This window comes from Pleurodeles waltl, chromosome 10 (genome assembly GCF_031143425.1).
Source record: "Pleurodeles waltl isolate 20211129_DDA chromosome 10, aPleWal1.hap1.20221129, whole genome shotgun sequence".
NCBI classification, from domain to species: domain Eukaryota; kingdom Metazoa; phylum Chordata; class Amphibia; order Caudata; family Salamandridae; genus Pleurodeles; species Pleurodeles waltl.
In genome coordinates, this window is record NC_090449.1 from 103,567,708 (window position 1) to 103,580,542 (window position 12,835).

The 12,835-nt window shown below is 50.2% G+C and overlaps 1 protein-coding gene across 1 annotated transcript in view; it reads left to right on the forward strand.

Annotated features, from left to right (window-relative positions):
* Positions 1–12,835, forward strand: part of UNKL (unk like zinc finger) — a 453,251-nt gene that overhangs the window by 206,420 nt on the left and 233,996 nt on the right. The window lies entirely within an intron of this gene.

Genomic DNA, 12,835 nt, shown 5'->3' on the forward strand with positions numbered 1-12,835 from the left:
GGAAGGCACCTAAGGGGAGCTGGGGGGGGGCATCTCGGCCAAATACGGGAACGTCCCCACACTGGTTCTGGAGGGGGAAACATGCCCATTGCTTTGTCCTGGGAAGTGCAAGGCCAGTGTCTCTGGTGTGGGTGACTTTCCCACTGGTTCTGGAGGGGGCAACATGCCCATTGCTTTGTCCTGGGGAGTGCAAGGCCACAGTCTCTGGAGTGGGTGACTTTCCCCCTGGTTCCGGAGGAAGCAACATGCCCATTGCTTTTTCCTGGTGAGTGCAAGGCCACAGTCTCTGGAGAGGGTGATTTTTCCACTGGTTCTGGAGGGGGCAACATGCCCATTGCTTCGTTCTGGGGAATGCAAGGCCACAGTCTCTCAAGTGGGTGACTTGCCCATTGGTCCTGGAGGGGGCAGCCCGCACAGCAGCGCCTGGAGGGTGGCCTACATGACGTCTGCCGGTGGTGACGGCTGTACTGTGGTGGTGGTTGGAGGAGCCTCCTGGGCAGCCCCTGCACTCCCTGATGGCTGCACTGTGGTGGTGGTGGTTGGAGGAGCCTCCTGGGCAGCCCCTGCACTCACTGATGGCTGCATTGTGGTGGTGGTTGGAGGAGCCTCCTGGCTAGCCCCTGCACTCCCTGATGGCTGCATTGTGGTGGTGGTTGGAGGAGCCTCCTGACCAGCCCCTGCACTCCCTGATGGCTGCACTGTGGTGGTGGTGGTTGGAGGAGCCTCCTGGGCAGCCCCTGCACTCCCCGATGGCTGCACTGTGGTGGTGGTTGGAGGAGCCTCCTGGGCAGCCCCTGCACTCACTGATGGCTGCATTGTGGTGGTGGTTGGAGGAGCCTCCTGGCCAGCCCCTGCACTCCCTGATGGCTGCACTTCCACAGTTGGCTGTGGGGCCCCGTGACAGCTGGTGGAGGTGGCGTTGTTAGCTTGACTGCTTCCGCTGGCATAGAATGCCTCGTCTCCTCCTGTCCATGGGCTGTGGATCCCTTCCTGGCAGTGGTGGATGTGCTCTTCCCCTCTCTGTCTGGTGGTGCAGGCTCCTTCCCCTTCTTCACAGCTGGTGCAGCCTCCTTCCCCTTCTTCACAGCTGGTGCAGCCTCCTTCCCCTTCTTCACAGCTGGTGCAGCCTCCTTCCCCTTCTTCACAGCTGGTGCAGCCTCCTTCCCCTTCTTCACAGCTGGTGCAGGCTCCTTCCCCTTCTTCACAGCTGGTGCAGGCTCTTCCCCTTCTTCACAGCTGGTGCAGGCCCCTTCCCCTTCTTCACAGCTGGTGCAGGACTCTTCAGACTCTTCCCTGATGGTGCAGGACTCTTCCCTTTCTTCCCTGGTGGTGCTGGCTCCTTCCCCTTCTGTGTTGTAGGTCTGGTACCCTTACCACCATGAGTAGGTGGTGCTACCACTGTCCCCGTGGCATGTTCGGCTAAGGTGCTGGGCTCTGTCCTTGGTACACAGCCCATACCTGTAGGATGGGGGGGGGGGGGCGGGGCGGTGGGTAAGAGGTCAATTTGGTAAAGGAAAAGCTTTTTAGGGAAGTTGGGGTGGGAGGAGTAATGGGAGTGGAGGATGAGCAGTGGTTGCTGGAGGTGTATGTCTGCTGGATTTGGGTACAGGTGCATGGGCTGTATGCTGATGTGAGGTGGATGGCTGTTGGGTGTCTGAGTGCTTGCGTTTGTGTCATTCAGGAGAGGGGGACAGACATGGTGGGAGAGGACACAGGGGATGCGTGCATGGCTGTTGTGGAGGTGTCTGCCAATGTGGTGTGTGTTCTGCTTGGTGTGGTGATGCTGATAGTGAATTTAGATGTAGTGCTTGCAGGTTTGAGTGTGGACGTGACTGGGAGGGAGGTGGAAGAGGAGGGAGGAGGAGGGGGAGACAGTGGAGGCAGTGGATGTTGTTGTGTCTGCAACTGTATGGTGTATGTGTGAGTGCCTGTGGGATGAAGTGTGGTGCTTGTGTTTGCCTGTGTCACTCTTGTGTGTTGCCTTGTGTGCATGCTCATCTCTGTGTGTGCCTAGGATGGGTTGGGATTGAGGGGAGTGGGACTGGGATGTGGTAGTTGGAGGGGGGATGGTAGAACTAGGGACAATGGCTACAATTAGAGAGGAGGCCAGAGCCTGAATCAATCTCTGTTGGGCCGCCAATCCACTGTGAATGCCCTCCAAGAATGCATTGCATTGCTGCATCTGGGATGCCAGGCCCTGGATGGCATTTACAATGGTTGGCTGCCCTACAGAGATGGATCTCAGGAGGTCAATAGACTCCTCACTCAGGGCAGCAGGGCTCACTGGGGCAGGGCCTGAGGTGCCTGGGACGAAGGAGATGACCACCCTCCTGCGTGAGCAGGCACAGGTAACTCGTTGAGGGGCTACTGGGAGGGCAGTGCTGGTTTGGGGGGTGGCGGCTGTACCTGCAGCTGGGGTGGTCACAGAGGTGCCCGCCACCACCAGGGAGCTCCCATAGGAGGAGGTATCGGAGTCGGTGTTGTCCCCTCCAGTCTCCGCTGTGGTGCTCCCCTCGCCCTCCGTCCCACTGGTTCCCTCTGCGTCGGTGGACTCTGTCTCCAGGGTCATGTGGGATGCAGCTCCATCTGTAGCCGGTGCCCATGCTCCTCCGCCAGATGATGCTAATGCACACAAGGACAGGATGACAAAACAAGAAAGGGGGGTGAGAGAGACAAAGGATACACTGGGTCAATGACTGCCACCGTTGGCGTACACAGCACCCTTACACACAGGGAAAAGACCTACGCAGTATGCATTGCACTGCCAGTGATATGGCTAGTCACCAAGGCATGATGAGGAGCACACACCGCCAACTGTAGTACACCTGGGACCCACGCAGCCCTGCCTAAAAGTGACTACTAACAAGCTAGGTTACCTGTATGTGCTGTGCAACCATTACCCTTCAGAGGACCCACGCTGCAATGTCTGGCCTGGCCTTAGGGGCACCCACTAACAAACAACCACCACCTGGATACCACCCCACCAGGCAAAATTGGTAATGATACCAACTGTACTCACCCCCTTATGGCTGCTGTGATTCCCTCAAGCGCCCAACCAGCTCAGGGTAGGCCACCGCCAGTATGCGGGCCAGGGTCCGACGGGCATCCCTTCCTCATTGGGAGGCCATCCCCAGCTGGGCCTCCGCAGTCTTCTGTGCCCAGCGTCTCAGGTCCTCCCACCGTTTCCAACAGTGGGTGCTCTGCCTGCCATAGACCTCCAGGGTCCGCACCTCCTTGGCGATGGACGCCATATATATTCCCTTCTTTTGATGGGTGCTGACCTGCAGAAGCAATAAAGACAGGAGAACACCATTAAACTAACAGTCCAGGCTGTTACACACATGGCCCACCATACCCATTTCCATCACCATTGGCGCACACAGCGCACGACATGTACACCACCAGCAGGTAATCCCCCCTTACACAATGCCTTCACACACATCTCCATGCATCCATGCCACATGCATCGTGCCCACAGTGTACTCACCTGTTGGTATGGAGGCCCATACAGCAGTCGGTACTGGGGTAGGACTCCATCCATCAATCGCTCCAACTCCTCCGAAGTGAAGACTGGGGCCCTTTCCCCGGTCACACGGGCCATGGTAGGTTCCAGACACTGGTCACAGCAGCACATGCAGTGAAGGCGTTCTCCTGTTGAAGGTTAGGAAACAAATGAGGAATGATTTAGAAAATGGCAGTCACCTCCGCTGCAGTCTACACTGTCACCGCCGGTGTACATCCCCATTGGCCACTGTACTCCATAGGGCCCAATATTAGCCAATGAGGAATTGCACGGCGGTTCACAACCGCCTACTGCCACGACGCCCAATGCCGGCGGAATTACCTCACTTCCACCTGTCCCTCCACACAGGACAGGTGGTTGCCATTTCGAAGGGGGGGGGGGTGAACAGGCCTATCGATAATTGCTGCATCACAGGATAAATAGGCACGTAATTTGAAATTTACACTGTCCCAATACATAATTGCACAATGTGGACTGCTGTTGCTGTTTAGCTGTTCCAATTGTGACAGCCTACTCACTCTTGTGTCCCTTAGATACCTACTGCTGCGGATGAATAGGAGATGGAGATATACCCCCGTGCACAGACCCCTGGTGGACTTAGCTACACTGGAGGACAGGCACATTATACTCACCTATAGACTGGACAGGCCCACAATCACAGAGCTGTGTGCCCAGTTGGAGCCTGACCTGATCTCAGCTATCCGTCATTCCACTGGGATTCCCCCCTCTTGTTCAATTTCTATCAGTACTCCATTTCCTGGCAACTGTTTTTTTCCAAGTGACAGTGGGCTTGGCAGCAGGAATATCACAGCCAATGTTCTCAACCGTGCTGGCAAGAGTCTTATCTGCCCTGGTAAAACATATGTGCAACTACATCGCTTTCCCCCAGGTGGAAGATTTGGCCACTTTGAAGACCGGATTCTATGCAATGAAACATATTCCCAATATAATTGGTGCGATTGATGGAACACATATTGCGTTTGTGTGTCCCCCCCCCACCCCTTGCCAGAATGAACATGTGTACAGGAATCGTACGTTTTTCCACTCCATGAATGTGCGCATGGTGTGCCTGGCGGACCAGTACATCTCCCACGTCAATGCTAAATATCCTGGGTCGGTGCATGATGCCTTTGTCCTGAGGAATAGCAGCATCCCAAATGTGATGGCCCAACTACAGAGGCACAGGGTGTAGCTTATAGGTGAGCCTTGGTCCCCACCCGGTGTATGTTAGTGTATGCCTTTGATGTTAACCTAATAGGATAATGTGTGGCTAAATGTTGTCTCTGAATACTTGCAGGTGACTCTGGCTACCCAAAACTATTGTGGCTGCTGACCCCTATGAGAAATGCCAGGACAAGGGCTGAAGAACGTTATAATGAGGCACATGGACGAACCAGAAGGATCATTGAGAGGACCTTCGGCCTCCTGAAGGCCAGGTTCAGGTGCCTCCATTTGACAGGTGGATCCCTGTGCTACTCACCCGAGTAGGTCTGCCAGATAGTTGTGGCATGATGCATGTTGCACAATCTCAGACGCCATGTACCTTTTCTGCAGGAGGAGGTGACTGGAGATGCCCCTGTGGCAGCAGTAGACCCTGAGTATATTGAGGATGAGGAGGCAGAGGATGAGGATGTTGACAACAGAACAGCAGTTATCCGCCCGTTCTTACAATGGCACTCAAGTGAGACAGTGCAACTTCATATTTCTATGACAATTGGTGTATTCTGTGTGGCAGTGGCATGCTGGCATTACCCACTTGTTACCTCTACTTACTGTCACCTATGGATTATAATATTACAGATGTTGGTGATATGACAACAAATGTAATGTAATGTAATTCGAGATTTATAAAGCGCGTTCCTACTCAAAGAGCATCGAAGCGCTGGGAAGAAAGCACGTAGTAAAAAATAGACAGAGGATAAGAAAAATAACAGAAATAATGAAGATAGAAAGACATCCAATAGAAGAAACTAAAACAAACTAAATCAAAGGCCCTGATCTTGATGTACCAAGAAATTAACAAGGAAAGAGCCAGGTTTTCACCATTTTCCTAAATTTCATATAACCTGATTCTTGCCTAATATTCTGTGGGAGAGAGTTCCATCCTCTGGCTGCAGCTACTGTAAAAGCTTTGTTTCCCCATTTGGCTTTATGTGTGCGAGGGACCTGAATCAAGTGAGCTTGGGAAGATCTCAAGCTTCTTTTGGGTACATGCAGGAGGAGTCTGGAAGTCAGGTACCGTGGTCCTATTCCATGAACTGCCTTAAAAGTAAGGCAGAGCGACTTAAACTGGATACGCTGCCCCACTGGTAACCAATGTAATTTCCTGAGACTCTCTCTAACTGATATACATTGTGGGAGATTAAGAACCGCACTGACAGCGGAATTCTGAACTAATTGGAGTCTTTTTATCAGCCCCTTATCCAGATTAAGGAAAAGTGCATTACAGTAGTCTATCTTGGACATTACCAATGCCAGGATAGCAGATACTCTCCATTCATGTAACAGATAGGGGAAGATTTTTCTGAGTATTTTAATTGACCATAAACTGATGTTTACCACATGATTAATCTGTTTTTTAAAAGACAGATGTTCGTCGAACAAGATGCCAAGGTTTCTAGTAACAGTAGTGGGCACAGGGCAGTTACCACATTCAGAGGGCCAACACCCTGAGTTCCATAAATTCTTTCCAGGTCCAAAACATAAAACTTCAGTTTTGGTGGCATTCATTTTTAGCCAATTGGTCTTCATCCATTTACTCACTTCCACCATACAATTACTAAACCGATCTGCAACCTCCTCCCATGGCTGATTAATAGGAATAATAAGCTGGGCGTCATCAGCATAGGAAGATGGAATGAAACCAAAAGTACGAATTAGACTAGCCAAAGGCGCTACATACACATTAAACAATGTGGGGCTGAGGGAAGATCCCTGCGGAATCCCACATGGCAGATGGTCTAGATTTGAAATCACCACAGCTAACTGTGGTCCATCTATTTGTAAGAAAAGACTTCAAAAGATTAAGCGCCTTGTCCCTCAAACCCACATGATGCAAACGGGACATTAATAGTGTGGGAGAGATAGTGTCGAAGGCAGCGGATAAATCTAAAAGAACCAAAACAGCCCCCTTGCCTTCATCAACCATCCTTCGAATAGTGTCAGAGGATGAGATTAGGGCAGTTTCAGTACTATGCCCTTTTCTGAACCCGTACTGAGAGATATCAAGAGCATCCGCTTTTGTTAAAAACTCGATCAATTCAGAGTTCAAATTTTTTTCTAGAATCTTTGCCAAAAACGGGAGGCGTGCTATTGGCCGCAAATTACTCATGTCCTGATTATCCCCCTCTGTTTTTTTTCTTGAGGGGTACTACTATTGTTTCTTTCCACAACAATGTCCTGATGTGATCTCTACAGCCAGCAACAGGTCATTCTTTCTATGCTCTCACTATGTACAGTTCATTTGCAATGGATGTAGCTGTTTCAATCAATACAAATTTTCAATACATGAAATACTAGTAGTCGAGTTTTTTCCAAGGGTGTTTATTGTAGTGCTAAGAAATAGAGGGGAAAGTGCAATGGAATGGAGTGATGATGGAGGAAAGTCCAGGGTATTGTTCCAGTCTGTTTTTAGTACAGGTGCAGTGTCCAGGAGGACATAGGAAGGGGAGCAATGGCAGTTCAAGGTAGACAAGGTGACTGAGTGGGACACAAGGGGGACAATCAGGAGAATCTCATTTCCTGGCGGTGGTCTTGGCAAGTGTTTCTGGCTTCTGTGTGGGTCACAGGGAACATTTGCGGGGTGGTTCACCTTCTGCAGGGGGAGAGATGCTGGTGGCCTGTGGGTCTTGTGGCAGGGCCTCATGGCCACTAGCGGCAGCAGAAATGGAGGGCTGTTCAGTTGACTGGCTAGTGGTAGGGGCCCGCTAATGTGCGGTGGCCTCCCTCATGATGTTGGCCATGTCTTCCAGCACCCCTGCTATGGAGATAAGGGTGTTGTTTGTGGCCTGCAAGTCCTCCCTGATCCCCTGATACTGTCCCTCCTGCAGCCACCTGTTCTCCTGCACGTTGTCTAGGATCTGGCCCATCGTATCCTGGGAATGTTGGTAGGCTCACAGGATCTCGGAGAGTGCCTCCTGGAGAGTCTGTTCCCTGCTTCTGTCCTCCCCCTGGCGCACAGCAGACCTCCCAGTTTCCCTGTTGGCCTGTGTCTCTGTCCCCTGAACGGTGTGCCCACTGCCACTGACCACAGGTCCCTGATTGTCATGGGTATGATATGTGGCCTGGGGTCCCTGTACAGGTGGGCACACTGCCGATTGACGTGTCTTGGGGTCAGAGGTTTGGTTACGCTGGGTGGGTGTTGGTTCCTGATGGGGGAGGCTCTTTGGTGGTCTGTGAGTGGGCTTGGGTGACCGGCTGTCGAGTGGTTCCTGATGGGCCAGGTATGTCCTCCAGATCCAGAAGTCCAGTTACTGTCATCACTGGGGGCCTCTTCTGTTGGGGGACTGGATAGTGGTGGCACCTCCTCTCCACTGACATTGGCTGCGGTACCTGTGGGGATGTAAGTGATGTATTATGCTTTAAGTGTATGACATTTGTACTTCCCTAGCTTCCCCTCTATGGTTGGCGTTGCCTGCCAGCTTTTGCTTATGTATGGTGATGTATTGTGGGATTGTTAGTTTCCCTTTGCTGTGCATGCTTTAGTGATGGGTGTCCATGCAGGGCTGGGAGGGGTGTTCATGCATTGGTTTGGCATGCAGAGCTTGGCATTGGGGTTAATGAGATGTGTAGGTGCAGTGTGTGGGTTGGAGTGGAGTGATGGGAGTGAGGGTGTGGGTGTGAGATGGCATGCAGGTATTGGGGGTGGGGGGTGGTGGGGGGTAGTAAAGATTAACTTACCAGTGTCCAGTCCTCCGGCTACTCCAGCGAGTCCCTCAGGATGCAGTATTGCCAGTACTTGCTCCTCCCATGCTGTGAGCTGTGGGGGAAGAGGTGAGGGTCTACCGCCAGTCCTCTGTATGGTGAGCTGGTGTCTTGCTCCTATGGAACGTACCTTCCCCCGTAGGTTGTTCCACCTCTTCCTGATGTTGTCCCTTGTTCTTGGGTGCTGTCCCACGGCGTTGACCCTGTCCACGATTCTCCTCCATAGCTCCATCTACCTGTGCTCCAAAGAGCTGTGGCTCTACCCTAACAATTTCCTCCACCATGATCCTTAACTCCTCCTCAGTGAAACAGGGGTGCCTTTGTGGTGCCATGGGTGTTGTGTGATGTGTGTTGGTGAGGGTGTGTTGGGGAATGTGGTGGGGTGTGTGATGTGGAGTGCATGAGGGGTGTGTGGGTGTAACTGGTGTGTGCGTCTAGTTCTCGCTGTGCTCTTCTTCTCAGTCTCCTGGTGGTAATTGGTGTTCGTAAGGGGTTGTGGGTAATGTTGGTGTGTGTTTTATAGTGGTGTGGGTGTGGTGTGTGTATGGGTGTCAGGTGTGTGTATTTGGTATAGGCCAATGTTGTGTTGTTTTGTTTGTGGGTGTCCATTCTGAGCGCAGCAGTATGTACCACCAATGGTTTACCGCCGTTGAATGTCCGCCATGGTGATTCGTGGGTCATAATGTGATGAGCGTTGTTTTTTTGCGTAATGGTATGGGTTTTGGGACCGCCACTTTAGCAATGACCTATGGTCTGGCTGATTTGTGTATGTGGCTGTATTCTGTCGGATTGGTGTGTGTGTGTGTCTCATAATCTGGTGAACGGATATCCACCACCGCAGCGGTATGTTGTCGGCTGTCAACGTGGTGGTAAGCGGGATTTACCGCCAATGTCATAATGAGGGCCATAGTCTGTTCTTAAGTGTAGACGTTTGCCTTACTTCAGGAAGGCCTGCAGAGACACTTAAGAAAGAACACAATGTGCAGCTAAGGTAAAGAGGCTACAGTGGTGTAATTCTTCAGATTGTATTTAGGACACAGGGTTAAAATAACCTTAAAGTGTATAATTTGAGGTAAATGTTTTACACCAAACCTTAAATCTCATTCACAAACCCTTTTTCCTGACCAGGTGTAGAGATGAAGAATAGGAAAGCAGTGTAGCCCCATAGGCTGCTATTATGTGAGTGGAAAATAATGACTGTGCATTTAAGGCTGCAGAGACCACCAGTATCCCATCATCCTCCGCAGATGGCAGTTGCTTCAGTTCTTTTTTCCGGCACCTGCTGACAGGATCCTGGAGGACAGAACTCAGCATTTTAGGCTTGTTTCTTTAAAATTCACATGCTAATTCTCATTTAATCTGACCACCCAACGTTTTTCATGAGTCTCTTACATTTCAAGTCTTTTTCTGAAGAATTTTGAGGCATTTTAAACATTTATAATGCCTTCCTTGTTTGACAGGTGCCCTTCGTGTGTGAGAAAAAAGGCAAAAACAGATCCTCACAGCGCCTGTATCTTGTGTCTCCAATCTAGTCATCAACCGGATCAGTGCCCTCACTGCAAGAAATGTTTGTGATGTACTTTGAGAGAGAGAGAGAAGAACAACAGGGAAGACATGCTTAAGGTGGGTCCTCTGAGTGAGGAGAGGGTCAGTCCTCTACCAGAGCTCTTGCATCGGCCTCTGAGGGACGTGAAAGATCCACAAAGAGAATGCCACGGAGAAAACAACACCTTTCTCGGTCGACCTCGAGGGGTACAGCGTCGAGACCAGGTATGGCACAAACTTGCTCGCCGTCGAGGACTGGATCACCGTTGAGAAAACGACGACAATCGTTGTCGAGACAACGTAAAGTTTACACGCCATCAACATTCAGTATCAAGGAGTGTATTGATGTGGAGGTGACCAGAACTGTGTACTCCAGGCAGTTTCACAATGCCAAAGCGGTCGATCTTGAGACGTCACAGACACCTTTCACATTCAAGTCGAAAGTCAACGTCAAGATCCATCTCAACGTTGTGGAGAAAAAGGTGGCTTATACATTTGTCATCTGATTCAGAGTATTGAAGGCCTTACTCTCCGGCTTCACCAATAGTGCTGCCGGATTCGTCACCTCCTCAAGATCAGCCTTTGCCTCCCTGTCTGACTCCTCCTCCTCCACCACTTCTGGTGATTCCTGCTCAACCTGCACCTGCCCCTGCCCCTTTGACTCCGGCACAACCAAGATCATGCTCTGTCTCACCATAGCTCACGTCGACATAGACATTGCTCCAGGTGCTCTTCTTCTTCCAGAACTCGACACCGTAGCCACCGTTCTCGTACTAGGACAACCTCAAGACCTCGATCAATCTATGTAATCATCTTCCTCAAATGTCATATCATATCAGTCTCCTCGAGCTCAGAGCAGTTCATTTAGCACTCAAAGCATTTTACCCATCTTTCAAGACACAATCCCTGCTTGTTCTAACGGACAACATAAGCACCATATATTACCTCAGCAAGAAGGGAGGGACGAGGTCCAGACCTTTGTCCCACGAAGCCCAAACAATTTGGAAATGGCACATAGCCAGAAACCTGCAGATTACGGCAATACACCTTCCAGGTGCACAGAATTTGGAGGCAGATGCCCTTAGCAGGGCCTTACAAGTAAACTACATATGTGTTCTTCACTACGACGTTGTCGACGACATGTTCAAACTATGGGGCTTTCTATTCATAGACTTGCTCGCCACTGCAAAAAAACAAAAAATGCCAAGGCTTCGCCTTGAGGTACTTCCAACCAGGGACTCTGGTGAATGCCCTCTGAATAGACTGGTCAGACAAATGTCTCTACACTTTTCCTCCAGTAACTCTGATCCGGGCAGTCCTCCTCAAGCTGCCCCACTCAAGAACCACACTAATCCTGATAGCCCCGGATTGGTCACATCAGTGGTGGTTCACAGACCTTCTTCACCGATCGCAGTGTCCTCATCTCAAATTGCCATGCCGTCCGGACCTGCTAACGAAATTTGGAGGACATATGGTCCACCCCATCTCTTTCGCATCATGGCTCCTGTGATAGTGCAGTATGGACACTTAAATCCGCCACAAGACTACATGAATATTCTTATCGAAGCTAAATGGCCATCAACCCGTAGAGCCTATGCCTTCAAGTGGAAGCGGTTCATTTGGTGTTCTTCCAAGAACATAGACCCTACATCTTGCCAGGAGGAAGCCATCCTTCCCTAGCTCCTCTGTCTGGCAAAATCTGGCTTACAATTCGCATCAATAAAAGTACATTTGGCAGCTCTTACTGCCTACCGCAATTATCCTTCACAAATCTCTTTTTTTCAAGATCCCAGTGATTAAGGATTTCCTTGAAGGGTTAAAAAAGGATTTTCCTTCTATCAGGCACCCTCCCCTCCCTGGGAACTTAATATAGTCCTTTCACAACTAATGCAGGAATCTTTTGAACCGATTCATAAGCCTTCCCTACAACATCTATCTTGGAAAGCAGCTTTCCTTGTAGCTCTTACATCTGCTTGTAGGGTTAGTGAAATTCAGGCATTGTGTGCTAACAAAATCTATACAGTGTTTCACTCTAACAAAGTGGTTCTTAAAACCCATCCGAAATTTTCTTCCCAAAGTCGTTTTGTATTTTCACGTAAATCAAACAATTTCTCTATCCACTTTTTTCAGAATCCTTCTACTCCAGCAGAGCAATCCCTGCACTCTCTGGATGTAAGTAGAGTCTTGAGATTTTACTTAGACAAGACGTGAGATCTGTGCAAATTGGACCAGCTTTTTGTGAATTATGAGCCAGTCTGCACTGGTTTAGCCACTTCCAAGTAGTCCATCTCACGCTGGATAGTGGCCTGCATACTTTTATGTTACAAAAAAAACAACAAGACTTTGTCGGCAAAACCTAAGGCCCATTCTACAAGAGGCAAAGCAGCTACAGCAGCTTTGATGAGAAATGTCCCTATTGCTGAAATTTGTAAGGCAGCTACATGGAGATCGGTTCACACAGTCACCAGACATTACTGTTTAGACTCCGATGCTAGGGCAGATGCTCAAATAGGGCTAGCCTCCCTCAGGAATTTATTTGCCTAGTCTGTCTGTTCCCTCCTCTGTTCTTTCCACCACATGATTGGGGATAAGCTTGCTATTCTGTTCAAATGCTTATGACTATCAACGGAGATCCCCTACGAGAGAACGAATAGTGTCTTAAGTGTAACTCCAGTTCTCTTGTAGTTTTGTTTGTGCAGCTTCATTTTCTGAACCCTAGTGACCAGGGATAGTCCAGGATGCTCAGCCAATCCTGGTGGTTCCAACTTGGCTTCACCATATTTAGTTCTGAGTACTGCTCCTCCTACTTCAGGAGGTCACATCCACACCCCAAGAAAAGAGACA